Source organism: Macrobrachium rosenbergii, chromosome 3 (assembly GCF_040412425.1).
Source record: "Macrobrachium rosenbergii isolate ZJJX-2024 chromosome 3, ASM4041242v1, whole genome shotgun sequence".
NCBI lineage: Eukaryota > Metazoa > Arthropoda > Malacostraca > Decapoda > Palaemonidae > Macrobrachium > Macrobrachium rosenbergii.
In genome coordinates this window covers 64314870-64330768 of record NC_089743.1, presented here as the reverse complement: position 1 = coordinate 64330768, position 15899 = coordinate 64314870, and the positions used below count along the sequence as shown (strand labels likewise).

At 35.8% G+C, this 15899-nt stretch overlaps 2 protein-coding genes across 5 annotated transcripts in view; one reads left to right on the top strand and one right to left on the bottom strand.

Annotated features, from left to right (window-relative positions):
• Positions 1-10498, bottom strand: part of LOC136856695 (uncharacterized) — a 29710-nt gene extending 19212 nt beyond the window's left edge. Inside the window, exon 1 of one of the 2 annotated variants that reach the window (XM_067134756.1) lies at positions 10388-10498. The gene's annotated coding sequence lies outside the window, so the exon portion shown is untranslated. The remainder of the gene's footprint in view (positions 1-10387) is intronic. The other variant, XM_067134764.1, reaches the window with a different exon arrangement.
• Positions 1-15899, top strand: part of LOC136856646 (uncharacterized) — a 120333-nt gene that overhangs the window by 5605 nt on the left and 98829 nt on the right. Inside the window, exon 1 of one of the 3 annotated variants that reach the window (XM_067134658.1) lies at positions 9827-9962. The exons of 1 other annotated variant lie outside the window; for it this stretch is intronic. The gene's annotated coding sequence lies outside the window, so the exon portion shown is untranslated. Of the gene's footprint in view, positions 1-9826; positions 9963-12551; positions 12726-15899 lie in introns of those variants that run through there. One more of the 3 variants, XM_067134715.1, reaches the window with a different exon arrangement.

The following is a 15899-nucleotide window of genomic DNA, read 5'->3' as shown; positions in this document are numbered from 1 at the left end:
CGCCGAGACTGTCAGACTACTACTGTAGGAACTATGACCAGTTACTGTGGCTAGACTTGTGTAGGGCTAGTACTGTACTGTGCTCATCCACTAAGTGATGTTTACATTAATCTGGTATTATGCCAGCTGAGCCTCTTCTCCTAGAGTAGCTCATAAATGCTTAATTCGTGAACACGTTGGGTGAACAAGAAAACCATTTGTCGATGGCTGCCACAGTAAATGTTAGATCTCTGACTTTTGTAGGTAATAATGACCTCATATCCTCATATCTCTCGGTCAAAAGTTTGGGAAATAAAATCGACGATGTCCATCCCAGTTCAAATGTTGAGAGGGAGTTGCTAACCCAGCCCTCAGGAGTTACACCCTTTGGCAAATATGACTTGCAAATGACAATGCGCACAACAAATGAACCTGTACTGACTTGATTAGGGTTCCTCATGTAGAAGTCTTTTGAAGTTCTTTTTTTATATTTAGAAAGATAAGACGCCATATTAAAAAATTACAGTACTGTGCGTGCGACAGAATGCGTTGGACAAGAAACACGGAGTAACCTCCAAACAAATGTACACTGGTAGACTAAACTTTGACTAATGAGGATCATTCCATCCACAATAAACGTAAATGGAAGACTGATTTTTTCGCGTTACTTAAGGAAAACAGCAGATTCCCTCTGGTTCGAATAGCAGGAAGTTTCCAGACTATATTTTTTTTTATTTCTTCTGCAGTCGATTTAGAGAACCTATTCAGTATCTCAAATGAAGAGGGTGAAGAAGCCGAGTAACAGAGAGAGAGAGAGAGAGAGATCTAAATATAGACTGAGTTAACTACTAAATCCGAACCATCGCACGAACGCGGCTCGGTAGTCAGTGGTTAAGCTATTCTTGCTTTGTATGCATTATTGTCTGAAATTGATAGGAGGATTTTTCTAGTATATTTCAAAGACGGTATACCAGGCGCTTTTGGAATGGGAATTTGCCTTTTATTTTTTTAATATATTGTTGTGTTCCAACTTTAAAATGTATTTTCCTGGGAATATACAAAGCAAAGATAGAAAAAACAAACTATGTAGGCTATAGTCTAATAGTACTCTAATATTTTTAAACCAAAGAGCATTGTCGTTGCTTTCTGAACAGCAATTTTTAGAAAACCGTATTTTAAATATGTTATCTAAGAGCTATATTTCCACTGCGACATCATATGTTCAGTTTGATTAGCTGTTTGTAATCAATAAGCACAGTTACGGACGCATCCAAACATGTTCTCATAACATATATATATATATATATATATATATATATATATATATATATATATATATATATATATATATATATATATATATATACATGTACATACATATGTCTGTGTGCGTGTACGTATATAGGTATGTATGTATTGCTTTACTTATCCAGTGCGCATTGATCAATAAATTTCGTAATTTGAAAAGAATAAGACAGAAAAGTTCCCAAAGAGAATTTCTTTACTTAGAGGACTCAGGAAGAGCGTGCTTTAATATAGAATCCAGACGTATTTACGCAGCCAATAATTTAATGATTTCTGCCCCGAGGGAAATGGGTTCTGTACAGTCATACGTTGTCCCATGACACCTGTGCACATGATGCGTGTTTAGTTGTGCACGAGTGCATCTGTGATAGTATTTCGTATTGGGAGTAAATCTGCTACTTGTAACGTTATGTGGCAAAAATGTGCTTAAAGATTTATGCCGTTGGTATGCGTTGTTTTATCAGTAATATATTTCAGGCGACTGTTACCATGGTTGTTTGTACTGCCAGCGTCTAGGATTGAAGCAATCAGTCAGTCTACAGGTCATTAAGTTTATATTTAGATGTGCATTTTATTATTGTATGATTTGTATAAGTCGTGTATAATATCTTATTCATTTTTTACTCCATGTTGTCTGCTCTGTTATGTCCACATTTTTGTTGTGCATTGTCGCATGAGCCTGATTCCAAGAAATTCACTTCTAAAGAAAGAACTTAACGCCTGTTGGAGCCACTATCGCAGAGGAATATATATATATACTATATATATATATATATATATATATATATATATATATATATATATATATATATATATATATATATATATATATATATATATATATGCTGCTATATATATAGATATATATATCTAATAAAGGTTGTCCATAAAAATATATAAACTACTGTTTCTAATAAAGACCTGTAAAAACACAAAAACTGTTTATTATTTATATATAAAACCTTATATATATATATATATATATATATATATATATATATATATATATATATATATATATATATATATATATATATATATATATATTTGTGTATGTTTCAAAATAGGGCATAATACAGTTCTCCTTAAAATGTGAAAATTGTTTTCAGTTGTAGCTTTTTTCCCCCTGAATAAAATGGGATAAAACAAGGATGTAATTAACAATAGGTATAGTGAAAAGGTCACTTGGAATTCACAATGACAGGCGTATCCCTTCGCCATGATTAGGATTCTGGCGCCTCTCAACAGGATGCAAAATAGCATAACTTACGCATGAGTCATGGTGCATCATGTATAGGGAGAGAGAGAGAGAGAGGTGGTAATGCATCCTAAACAGAGAATACCTTTAGCGAATGATAACTAAACTAGTTTCAGTAAAAGGCTCTAAATTATCCTGCGTCATCATTGACAACTGGCCAGGTAATCGTCATTCCAGTTATCGTCACATACGTAATCAGGATATTTCCGTTTCGCAAGCTGCTGTCACATCTATTTTCATTTTGTCATTTAAGAAAGGATCGAGTTGAAATCATATTTAATTGATATCACTCTTGTAATTTAATTTTTTTATTAAATCGTGCTATTTCATAATCTGTCTTTGAATTACCCACAACCCATATCATCTTAATAATTATTTCGTCATTATTAAGAAATATCGTGGTTTCAGGCCGTTCAGTTAACATTACTTCTATTTGTTATGTCACAATCAGTCCGGAATTCTCATATTTCCATTTGTAATGAGTGTCCTCATATTGCCATTTCACAAGTAATATATCATAGCGCTTATAGTAATTTCAAAATAAACCGCTTCCCACCTCACGTGACTTCTCAGTGCATTAATTAAAGCCATATATACAATTTTACTTCTAGCCTCTATTTTGTAGGTAATCAGTGAATATCACTTGGCATTGTCATTCCACATCCCACTAATAAAATCTGCTTTATGTCGTCAGTTCTTGAGCTATCAGTTAGTGTTGCTTCTTTCCAACACTACATAGAAACACCAGAGTTAATATTTCATTTTTTGCCATTTCACAAACAACCGTTTCCAATGCCACAACTGACCATTTAATTATGAAAATGCTCTGTAAACAGTCTGCAGTTTGAGGTTTGTATTGTGAGGTATTTTTGATTTAAAACTTCAGTTTCAAATTGTAGATAAATACTTTACATTTGCCTCAGTGGAATGATGTTATTTCTGATATAATTATAGAGTATCTGATTAAACTTCCTCAAAGCAAGTTAAAAAAAAAGTTTACTTCTCATTCAGAAGCCTTAACCTGATCTAAAGTTTGACCTCACACTTCACAGGCAGTCAGTAAATCATGTGCATTATTTTATTTCAAAATTAAAAAGTGATTCCGTAATGCAATCTACCGGCAAGTTATTAAATACAATTTAGGCTGAATTTTGATGTGCCAAATACTGAAACTACAGCGTTGCAATATGAATCAACAGATGAATCATATTTCTAATTAAGGTTCATAAGGAAAAGCTATTAGGTGCTTAAGAAATAGCTAGAAGAACTTGTCAATCACATTGTTATTCTTAGCCCAATATTGCATCTCCTGAGTCTTTAAATGTCTATATATATTTTAGGAGTCGATTGTTTTAAATTCAACGATATCCTGCTTTAAAGGTCAGTTATAACAACCTGGTCTTGAATTAAATGTTTGTTTTGATTGGTATTACACTGGTATTACATTTCGTAAGTACTTGGGATGTGTTATTTTTGGTACAGAATTATAGTAATCGGACCAGGGATCAGCGCTGAGCCCCTTTTTATTCAGGTCAGTGATTTATGTATAGCTGCGGATGTAAAGGTGGAGCCCATTTAATTTAAGTTCCCCGTAAGGGGGTAGTGCCGTTAGTGCACCTTACGCGGTGCACTGTAGGCATTGCTTAAGGTTCTTTGAAGTGTCCCCTCGGCCCGTAAGTGCAACCCTTTTCATTCCTTTTACTGCAACTCCCTTCATATCCTTTCTTCCATTTTACTGTCTACCCTCTTCTAACAATTGTTTCATAGCACAGCTGCGAGGTTTTCCTCCTGTTACGCCTTTTAAGCCACTTACTCTCAATTTTCCTTTCAGCGCTGAATGACCTCATAGATCCCAGCTCTTGGCCTTCGGCTTAAATTTTGTATTCTATTCTAGGTTTAGAGTGATGACATCGAATTGCCGGAAGATAGGTAAGTGGAAGATAGGTAAGCAGATGTGAGAAAGCAGAGAGATGAAGACAAAAACTGAATAAAACTGAATACTGTATATAGCAAAAATGGGATGGATGATGACCAGCGAGCCAAGATTACGCAGGGAGAAGTGAACATCAAGAGAGTGTTAAGTTTAAGTATCTGAGCTCGATAATAGATGCAGTGGGTGATAAAGATAGAGGTTAACCATCGAATTCAAGCCGGATGGAATAATTTGAGCAGGGTATCAGGCGTGCTCTGCGGCAGGAGAGCCCCCATTAGGTTGAAGGGCAAGGTACACAAGGTGTCGATAAGACCTGCTATGGTTCTAAGTGGCTAGAAGCGATACTAGTGAAGAAAATAAAGATAAATTCTTTAGATGAGGAGGAAATGAAGATGGTCAGATGGACGATTGGAGTGAAGAGAAGGGATAGGTTAAGAAACTAATAAATTAGGAGATCAGCAAAAGTCCCAAGAGTCAAGACTGAGATGGTCTGGACATCTGATGAGAAGAGGAAACTATGAACGACTCATTGCAAGAGAGATTGTGGAGATGGAAGCGCTAGGGACACAAAGGAGAGGAAGGAAAAAATAAATGGAGACACTGTATTCGGGAAGACATGAGAGACAAAATGAGTAAAATAAAAGACACAGGATAGAAGCAACTGAAGGAGGATCAGTAAAAACAGCGATCCCAATTAGGAATTAAGCTGTGGAGAAGTATAGTAATCGTTGATTTTTCTGGTTATTTATACTTTTCCATTTTGTATGATCGAAATAACAAAATTTAATGGGAGATAATTACAGAAAAAACTGAAGGAAAACAAATTATTTATCATAAGAAAGTACACTCAGATTGCCAACAAGAAGTTGTATATATTTATTTAATTAATTCGAAAAATTATTTTTCTTTTTCATCAGCGATAACAAGAGAAAATCTACATACTAAGTAAGGTCTTCTACAAAGAAGGCATGTAAACAAAGTAAATAAAAAAAACCTGCCGTTTTAATGGTTTGACCATAGACATGCATATGTGATACTAAAAAACTAGACCGTCAGTTATGTTCAAGGAAGAGGAAGCGAGATTAAATTATATAACGACGTCATCCTCCCAACAGAGATTGCTTTCAAATCTGTAATCTCGCGCGAAAGTGATCAGCTGATCGAACTGTATCTTTATTGCGAGTTTAAAAAAGACAGGAGGAGTTCATTGTCTTATGAACAGGTTTTATTCAACGGCTATGGAACTCAGTTCCAAAACTATCCAAGGATTTCGTGGATATTTTTTTTATTTTTTATTCCGCGGCGAGTTTTTTTGACACTGGGGCAATGCATAAGTGAAGGTGAACAAAACAACAAGGTTATGCTACCTATGTGGGGTTGTTTCCCGGCATTCGCTGGATGTTCTGTTTGTTTGATGTTCTATTTGTTTTCGCTCTAAATCTGTTCAGTTAAAATCCTCAGTCTCCTGCTACACGAAGAGCTGTTGTAGGTAAGTTCATGTAGATATTAATGAGATTATGCATTCACGCATATAAATTTAAAAATGTAATTGTATACATACATGTGTGTGTGTATAATTACATATATATATGTAATTATATTACCTGAGTATACATATTTTAGTAATTATACTTGTGTGCGCTTGGGGATGTTATATAGTAGGTACGAAGTGTCTCTGATGAATGTGAATAGTGCTGTGGTACAGTCCTTTTTTTTTAAGCGGGTTTTGAACAACTAATTTTGTAAAGCAAACCACAGAGCCATAAAATGGTAAAGACTAGGGTTTTTAATATTATTTATTAGTAACCGAGAGTAGAAGAGTAAATTGATCGATTAAGACTGCACCGCGAGTAAACTATAAGTTTAGTTTCTTCTGGAGTAAAAGGGTTCTAAAGGTTACCACTATACGAAACAATGATTCATTTTGATAACCAATGAGACTAGCATATAGGAAGGAAATCAGTGGAGAATGAGCTACAATTCAAGATACAGAAATGACAGGATCAGACGGCAGATTTAAAAGAATATTAGTTTCTTTTGGAGAAAAACCGTTCAGAATGTTACCATTGTACAACAACAACTGTTGACTTCAGTAGCAAATAAGACGAGCACATAAAAAGAAAATGAACATGGAATGATACAGAAATGACAAGATTTGACAGTGGTTTTAAACGTATTGAGGTATGGTCACTCAGCAGCTGAAAGTGCGTGTGGGTACAGGTGCATAGCATAGAGGGAATAAAAGAGGTGTATGATGGATAATGAAATGTAGGGTGTAATAAGAGAAACAGGGACTGCCTGGAGTGTATTTATCGGAGAAAGGAGAGAGAGAGAAAGCGAGAAAGAAAAACATTTAACTAAGGAAATGTCTCGCTCACTCTGAGGAAGAACTCTCGGGGAAAAACTTGTTCTGATGGAATGTAAATTCAGAAAGGAAAGTGAATGAAGACGTGGCCTCAGAATAAAAGATGTAACTGAAAAGATGCTGTCAAAAGGGAAGGCGCTCTTGTATCAGTGAAATAATTTGATACAGATGGTAAGTTGATAAGGCAATGCAAAATATGATGATGGTTGTAGTGGTAGCATGAGCATTCAATGAAGGCAGTTTTAAATGAAATAGCACCGGGAATTGATGGTAATACAAGTAAAATAGTTCTGCATATTGATCAGATTACGCTTGGTTAAGAGAACAGTTCCAAGGAAATAAATGGATAGTTATGCAAGGGGAGAGCCGATACAGTTTGCCTAGAATTGTAAATGAAATTATTATAATTAAGAAAGTAAAACATAGAACAGATCTGGCTTTGTTGGTGTAGATAAAGGCCAAGTGGTATTTTGTTATATAAAACAATTGTATGGAAAGTTTGAGAGCACAGGAAACTGTCTGTGGCTTACATGGACCCAGAGAAAGTTTACGATGGAACTAATAGAAATGTGATGTTTACTGTAGATGTTGAGGATGTATAGCGCAGAACGTTGTTTATAAAACCAGTAAGAAAGTTCCATGAAGATGAAGATTATGTAAGAACATGCAGATGGTAGAACGTCTAAATAAAAAACAAGTAAAAAATGCGCCGAAGTTTCTTCGTCGCAATCGAGTGTTCTGTACAGTGTATAATGCTGTATGAAATTCTCAGCCACGGCCCGGTGGTGGCCTGTGTTATTGGCACCTAGCGGCACCAAACGCACGATCATGGCTAATTTTAACCTAAAATAAAATAAAACCTAATGAGGCTAGAGGGCTGCAATTTTGTATGTTTGATGATTGGAGGGTGGATGATCAACATACTAATTTGCAGCCCTCTAGCCTCAGTAGTTTTTAAGATCTGAGGGCGGACAGAAAAAGTGCGGACGGACAGACAAGGCCATCTCAATAGTTTTCTTTTGCAGAAAACTAAAATGGGTCTTTATTACTATCTCCTTTACTGTTTAATATTCAGAGGGATGGAAAGATGAGATAAACTAGGGATAGAATAGATGTAGATACAAGTTCGTGGTATAAAAAGTATTGTTAACCAGTGATAGCAAAGAGAAATTGCAGAAACTGACAAAGGACCTGAGTGTCTGTAAGAAGTTGCTAAAGAATGTCAGTAAAAGTAAAGTACTGAGGGTGAACAGAGGCCAGAAAAAATAGGATTTAATGTTTTCATGGGTGATTTAAGGACTGGATGAGGTGGATATGCGTGAACAGTTGGGAGTAAATGCTCTGGATGATGACAGAATGAGAGAGAAGTGAATCACAAAGAATAAGAGAAGAGATGTGAGCTGGAATCTACAAAAAAAAAAAAAAAAAATTAATAAGTATTAATAAAAAATAGTTAAAAGAGAAGAGTGTCCAGGAAAGTCAAACAGCTTGGTAAACATTTCACGCTTAAAAAATGAAATGTGGATGATGAATTTGAATTAAAGTTACAAAAAATGTGAAAGTTGTTCAGACGAATTGTATACATTGCACAGAAGGAAGGGTTGCAATGTTGAGGAATGAAGAGACATAACGATATGCTAGAGAGTGCAGCCTACCTGTCAAGATGGTTTCAGAGAAGAGGCTGATGAAATAGTTGCACAGCTTAGGTGTGTAGGGACAAAGAAGGAAAGGAAACCTAAAAAAAAAAAGTGCAAAGTGCAGGGTCACTGATGTGTCAAAGGCGCTGTAACAAAAATATTCTTAATATCTAGGAAATAAACAAAACAAAAGAAGTGATACAGTGGCAGTGTTTAATGTCTGCACTGGGAGTTCGTACCTGAATTGGGATAATGACTATCGTGGCGTTTCCTGGAAGTGCCCCGTAATAGGAAAAGTTTTCTATAATATATATATATATATATATATATATATATATATATATATATATATATATATATATATATATATATGTGTGTGTGTGTGTGTGTGTCTGTGTCTGTGTCTGTGTGTATTATATATATATATATATATATATATATATATATATATATATATATATATATATATATATATATATATATGTATATATATATATATATATATATATATATCGTATGTATGTGTGTGCGTATTGTTTCTATATTATGGTTTTTGATGCGGTTGAAATTTTAGGAAGTACTGAAACTGAAAGAACCCCGAAGCAGTGAACCTCTCTAAGGAGAGAGCGTTCTTTATGAAAGAAAAACAAGATTATCAAAATAGATCATCAAATTGTTTTAAACTAACAAAGGGAAAGAGAAAGCAAGGTTGTGTAATTAACATTCGCCCAGACAGACAGACAGACAGACAGGGCGCATCTTGACGCTGATCTTCCTAGGAAATGTTTCGTAAACATTTCAGCGGACATTCTCTGTGACTCAGTCAATTAATTCTTTACACCACTCTAGGAAGGAATGTCGTTACCTGTGTACCCCATTTTTGTATTTCCTGCAGTAATTATTACCTCTTCAGAATAACTGAATTCTTAGTGTCATAAGTAAATAAGTTGGTATTATAAGTTCCAAAATGAATTCTGAGTTAGTTTTTTAATTTTCAAAATAAGTCCTTTCTTTTTTTCTGTAGGCTTTACATCGCCATTCAAAAAACGAAAAATGTCTGTTTTGTGACCACTGTGTTAAAAAACGGCTATATCACACTGCGATTCTATATTTTGGAGGTGCAATTTTAACAGAAAGGTCTGAGTCATAATAAATCTAAATCAGTCTGTTTTTCTTTAGGAAATCGAGTCTGGGGCGGCATCAGAATTGAATTTACAGCTCAATCGCACACAGCTTTAAACAGGCAAATTTCCCGTGACAAAAAGTTGCAAGGGTTCTTGAAAGCACAAATCCTAAATGCCACGGAGCGCCCCCCAATAAATTTGAACGCTTATGGAGCGCAAGGCGACAGTCTCTTTTATGCTTCTAAGCAATCGGCTGTGGAGGAGATCACAACGGGACCTTAACGCTGTTCTCGTTCCCTCGTAGACTAGACACCCCAAATTCGCCCTCCTGTCTCTCTCTCTCACACACACGCCCATATAGGTATGTTTCCGAGGTCCTTTATCATGTATATTCTGTGATTATCAGACTCTTCGTTCCTTCTGTTGAGTGAGGTTTATCGTGTGTATTCCGCGTTGCACAAGTAACTCCAATTAAATCGTCCAAAACCTGGAAATTCGCACCCAAGACACAAAATCACTCCTGGCGGTCTCGACGAACGAGCAGTGTTAACGACTCTCCACAACAGATTCGTCATCCCGTAGAAATGAATTCGCAGACGTTTCAAATCGAGTGTCGTATGCAGTGGCATGTTCAATCGTTGGAGTCTCCCGAGAGCCATCGACGTCCCTTTTCGCTGTTTCCTGGACTGGATTTTTTTTCCTTTCACTCCATTTTGACACGCCCTAGGAACCGACAAAACAAGGGCTTGGTTATACTAATTCGTATCCTTCCGAGAATGTACTCACCATCTGGAGAGATTAAAAGCTGTGTTATATTCCGTGTGACGACGAGGGAACTTTGTTTACACTCACCACTCTAGTATACCTGAGCACACCTGTGTGGTGGGCAGCGTCCTCAGCTATTACCTGGGTGAAATCGGTTGGCGGTATTTCATTTTCGAGTGTCATTTAATGTTCCCCATAAAACCGTGATTTCCTTGGATTTTTTAAGGTTGCTGTAAATCAAGTGTAGTTAAAATTACCTGACCTACAGTCACTCTGAAAGAGTCGTTTCACTTCGGATTAAAATTCCCGAACAATAGAGAAATGGAATCCAGTATTCTTGGCATTGGCTGCGCGCGCATAGCCCAGCAGCCTCACTTAATACATTACCTTTGCAAACTCGAGTTCAAAAAAGCATTCTATTCAGATGAGATTCTGTTGGCCTGGGGAATAGACTCGCATGATCATTGCACCGTACAATTCTCGGCATATGGTGGCGATGGCGAACTTATGGAGACTTGAAGTTCAAGGCCAAGTCTTGTTAGGGTGGAGGACTTTAGTCAGTGGGAGGGAAGGAGAGGAGAACTCTCTCTCTCTCTCTCTCTCTCTCTCTCTCTCTCTCTCTCTCTCTCTCTCTCTCTCTCTCTCTCTCTCACCGCACAGGACAATAACGTCCTGCGCCGCTTACTTCAGGAAGTTTGCTGTTCATCTTTTTTCTATTATATATTTTGGTCTCATCATTTGATATATATATATATATATATATATATATATATATATATATATATATATATATACATTGATATTTATAGATATACATTTATATATAAATATATATATTAATATATATGTATATATATACAGTATATATATATATATATATATATATATATATATATATATATATATATATATATATTGCATACTTTGGCTGTACACAGCTATAGTTAGCCTGTGTGTACATTGTTAGTGTCAGAAATATTATAGAACTCATGCGGTCTGTATATGCAATCCCCTACATATGAAACGGTGATATAATCAGAATTCACACACGCAAATATGCACGTACATAAAATTGCAAGTGCATGCCACTACGCTTGTCGTCATGAGCTCCTCATTCCAACTTCAAATTTTCTTTTATTTTATTCTAAGCCATTATATCTTCAAAGGATTTAATCATTTCCTTTCTTCCGGGTTGCTTGACACGAGAATAAATTCTTTTTCATGTGAGAGGCAGCTATTCTTTTTTTTTTTTTTTTTTTTTGTAGAACCATGAAGAAAGATATTCGACGAGGAAACGACGAGAAAATTTTTTTATATAAAAGACTATAATTTATCATCTTTAAACCTGTTTCTGTTACTAAAGGCGCTTGCTATTCGCTGGTGTCTGTCTGATTAATCAGTGAAAGGCAGTGCTGAAAGTTTAAAAAGAATCGAAATTTGATCAAGATAATCATAACTCCACGGTTAGTATTTACACATTACTTTTTCCTCTTCCTCCTCTTATTCTCCTCTACAGTTATCAAGCCCTGAGTCTCATCTATGTACCATGGGCAATATTTACAGATTGTTTTTTCTCTCTTTCCCCTCCACAGTTATCAAGTCCTGAGTCTCATCTAGTAGGGTCAGTAATTACACATCATTTTTTCATCTCCCTCCTCTTATTCTCCCCTATAATTATGGAGCCCTGAGTCTCACCTACTATGGTCAATATTTACATAATATTTTTCTCTCTTTCTCCTCTTATTCACTTCTAAAATTATCGAGTCATGAGTCTCATCTACTATGGTTAATATTTACACTGTTTTTTTCCTCTCTGTCTCCTGTTATTCTCTTCTACAATTATCAAGTCCTGAGTCTCATAGGCTTTGCTCAATATTTACGCATTATTTTTCTCTCCTCTACAATTATCGAATCCTAAATCTCAACTACTATGGTCGATATTTACACATTATTTTCTTTTATCCCTTTCTCGTATTCTCCTCTACAGTTATCAAGTCCTGAGTCTCATCTACCATGGTCAATATTTATGCATTATTTTTTCTCTTTCTTCTCTTATTCTCCTCCTCTACATTACCGAGTCCTGATTCTCATCTCATTATGCCTTCCTCTGCATTCGAGTCATTCTCTCGTGGATCTGCATAATTCCGCAGGAGGAGTATTTCTCGATGAGGAACCTCTTGTGTTTTCAGTGGCGCACAAGAGTCTGTCGAAGCTGGAAGTGACGCGGATCTTGTGGAATAATAAGGAAAAAATCACGATGCCTTGTATTGACATATTTCACATGTGATTAAGTGAATCTGAGGTTTGAGGCTAGAAGGAAAAGTTACATCGACCCTCTGGACTTACCTTGAAATTCCAGGTAATGTGAAAAAAGACGCCTTGTATCTCATAGTGAAAGTAAACAAAATTTTTCATTGTATCTCATCCCGTTTTAATGTTCTATTAGGTTACACTTGTGCAACTGTTATGCGGAACGTGTTATGCAAGATCCACTTAGTACGTAATAACCAAGGGATAATTTACCTTCTTAGGAAGCATATCATGTTTCGTGTATTATATATAAATATATATATATATATATATATATATATATATATATATATATATATATATATATATATATATATATATATATATATATATATATATATATATAATGTATGCATGTAATATCTACTGTGTGTGTGTGTATATATATATATATATATATATATATATATATATATATATATATATATATATATATATATTATGTTTAATGTACGTATATAGGAGGCCCTAACGCAGATGGGAATGCTCCTTAAAACAACCCATAGTGCTTCAGTTGACCTTTAGGTGCCTGGTATTTTGACGACTATGGTGGTCCCGATCAAAAATGTGAAGGGTATGGGGCTAGCAACCTCATTCCAAATTCCGTACTGAGAAGCAGATGGCTAGTACCTTCACTTTTTTAACTTATCCGGAAAATAGCATGGTAACCTTGAGCTATAACTGTCATACACTTTTGAAAACTATATTTTAAATGAATTATGGATAATGTTTATCAGTCAAGATAACATAGGTTAAGTTCTCGTATTAACTGTTTTGTCAACTAATTTTAAAGATGAGAAAGCCATGGGCTGAAATAGGAAAGTAATAAAATACAGCTGAATCCCGGTTTATCGGAACTACCGATCAGTTGTACGACATTGACCTCATGCGCAGAGTATAGGAAATATAGTTTCTGAAAAATGAGCGTTTATGAAAAACTTCCAGTTACTCTAAAGGAGATGGGAAATCCTTCTGTACTTTGTCTGGCGAGACCAGCTGTTTTGGGCGACTAAGAGTTCAATTTTAGTTACCAAAACACTTAACCTATACAAAAGCTTCTTTGAATGAAATCTATGTATTATGACTTGAACATTCTTTTGCATCATGTTTTTCTTCTCCCTACTTTTCAGTTTCCATACTTAGATTCTTTCATCAAATTTATTCTAGATCTTTTGACGTTCGATACTTGAAAGGTTACTCTCTAAACAGTGTCGAAATTATGATATGCGTAATGTTAAGGAAATGAAGTACATTCCGTTGGTCGTACTCTGTATGAGTCGGCACATTGTGAAGGGTATCAGTGTGTGGGTACGCACACGAACACGCATAAACCACACGCACACACACACACACACACACACACACACATATACATATATATATATATATATATATATATATATATATATATATATATATATATATATATATATATATAACCAGTTGTGTATACACGTATACAGATTCGCAAATTGGTGAGAGACAGGAAAGGATACCTGTAATAGAAAACAAATTAAAAAGAAGCTTAGAAAGGACTTGAAAGAGATTAAGAAGTTATTCTGAAATTATTAAATTACAAATATAAATGTTAATGAAGAATGGATCACAGAATAAAAGATGCAAACGGAGAGATGCTGTCCAAAGAGAATGCAGTCCTTGGTCGATGGATTGACTATTTTTGGGATTTGTTGAATGCGGAAGACAGGAAAGAGGTGTAGCTGCATGACGCAAGAGGGAAGGTGTCAGGGTAAGTTTGATAATGCTTATGGCAATCATCGGCGACTTCAAGAGGTCAGCCAAGAGACTGAAAAATGAAGATACTAGGCGTTGAAGGGATAACAGCTGAGATGCTGCAGTATGGTGGTGAAAGTGTGATTGAGTGGCTGACCAGTGGCTGTAAGGTATGTCTGGACGAAGGAAAGGTCCCAAAGGAATGGGTGAGAGGAATCATCGTTCCTTTGTATGAGGAGAAAGGTGCAGGGTTTTGCTGAATATACCAGGGAAGATGTTTAATAGGATTGTGACTGAGAGATAAATCAGATGACAGTGGGTTTGATAGGGGAAGAACAGTGCAGAATCTGACAAGGTAATAGGCATGTGGATCAAGTATTTATTATAACACAGTTATGAGAGAAGTTTGAAAGTACAGGGAAAGAGCTGTATGTGGCCTACATGCACCTAAATAATGTTCATGATAGAACTGATAGAAAGGTAAATAAAGGGTGTTGAGGATGTATGTTAGAAAGGATAAATTGTTTAGAGCAAAAAAATTTTTTTATTTACTCTCAGCTTTCTCCTGTCGTAAACAGCCTGACACTTCCACCAGTTTCTGCCCTTAAACCTTCCCTAGTACTACTTGCAAACATCAACCATTCACAATTTCTTATGCCATAACTTTTCACTTAAGTTTACTGTCTTATCGTATCACTCCATCCATTAATACACTTAACATATTAAACAAGCAAGTAGACGTAACATTTCTATATCAATCTCATGGTGTTACATCGTCAACAATTGTACATACATTCTCAAAATTACTCAAGCACCTTCCGGCCTTGTGTTCTGAGGTCTGTTTGATTACGAGCCGTCCTCTCTGGATTTACTTCCTTGTAGAACAGATATATCTATGTTACACACTTTTTGCATTCTTGCCACAGGCAAAGAAACGTACGTTATGTGTATGTGCTTATATCTTTACAGATGTATGCACGTGCACATAATGAAACGTACTAGTTGTGTTGATAAGACATAAATCTGTCTGTGCATATAATACACTAACTACATTATTATTTATGCACACATGTACCTACGTAACATCTACAGTAAAGGAAATTTATTTGATCGAGGCCTTTCAATCAATTCCAGTTTTCTTCATAATTAAGTAGTTTTCCTCGACTACGAGCTCTGTCCGCTTTGCTGGTAGTAGGAGGAAGAGAGATCTAGTCTTTCCACACAAACAGTAACCCTCCCCACCACACCCCAACCCCCGTATCCTCCCCTTCCCCCTTCTTCCTGTGTGTCTCCCGTAACCACTTCCTTCTCTCAGCCTTTGCGCCTTCACAACAGCTGCATTGAGACACACACAGACAGCTACAGCAAGATTAGCAAGCAGCAAAACCAGTTCTGTTCATGTGCGGTAGCTTACTACCGCTTCTGGTACTAATCTTGCAGTTGTCTGTTTTTATTCGATTATAATTTGTTCGCAAGATTTCGCGAGGACTTA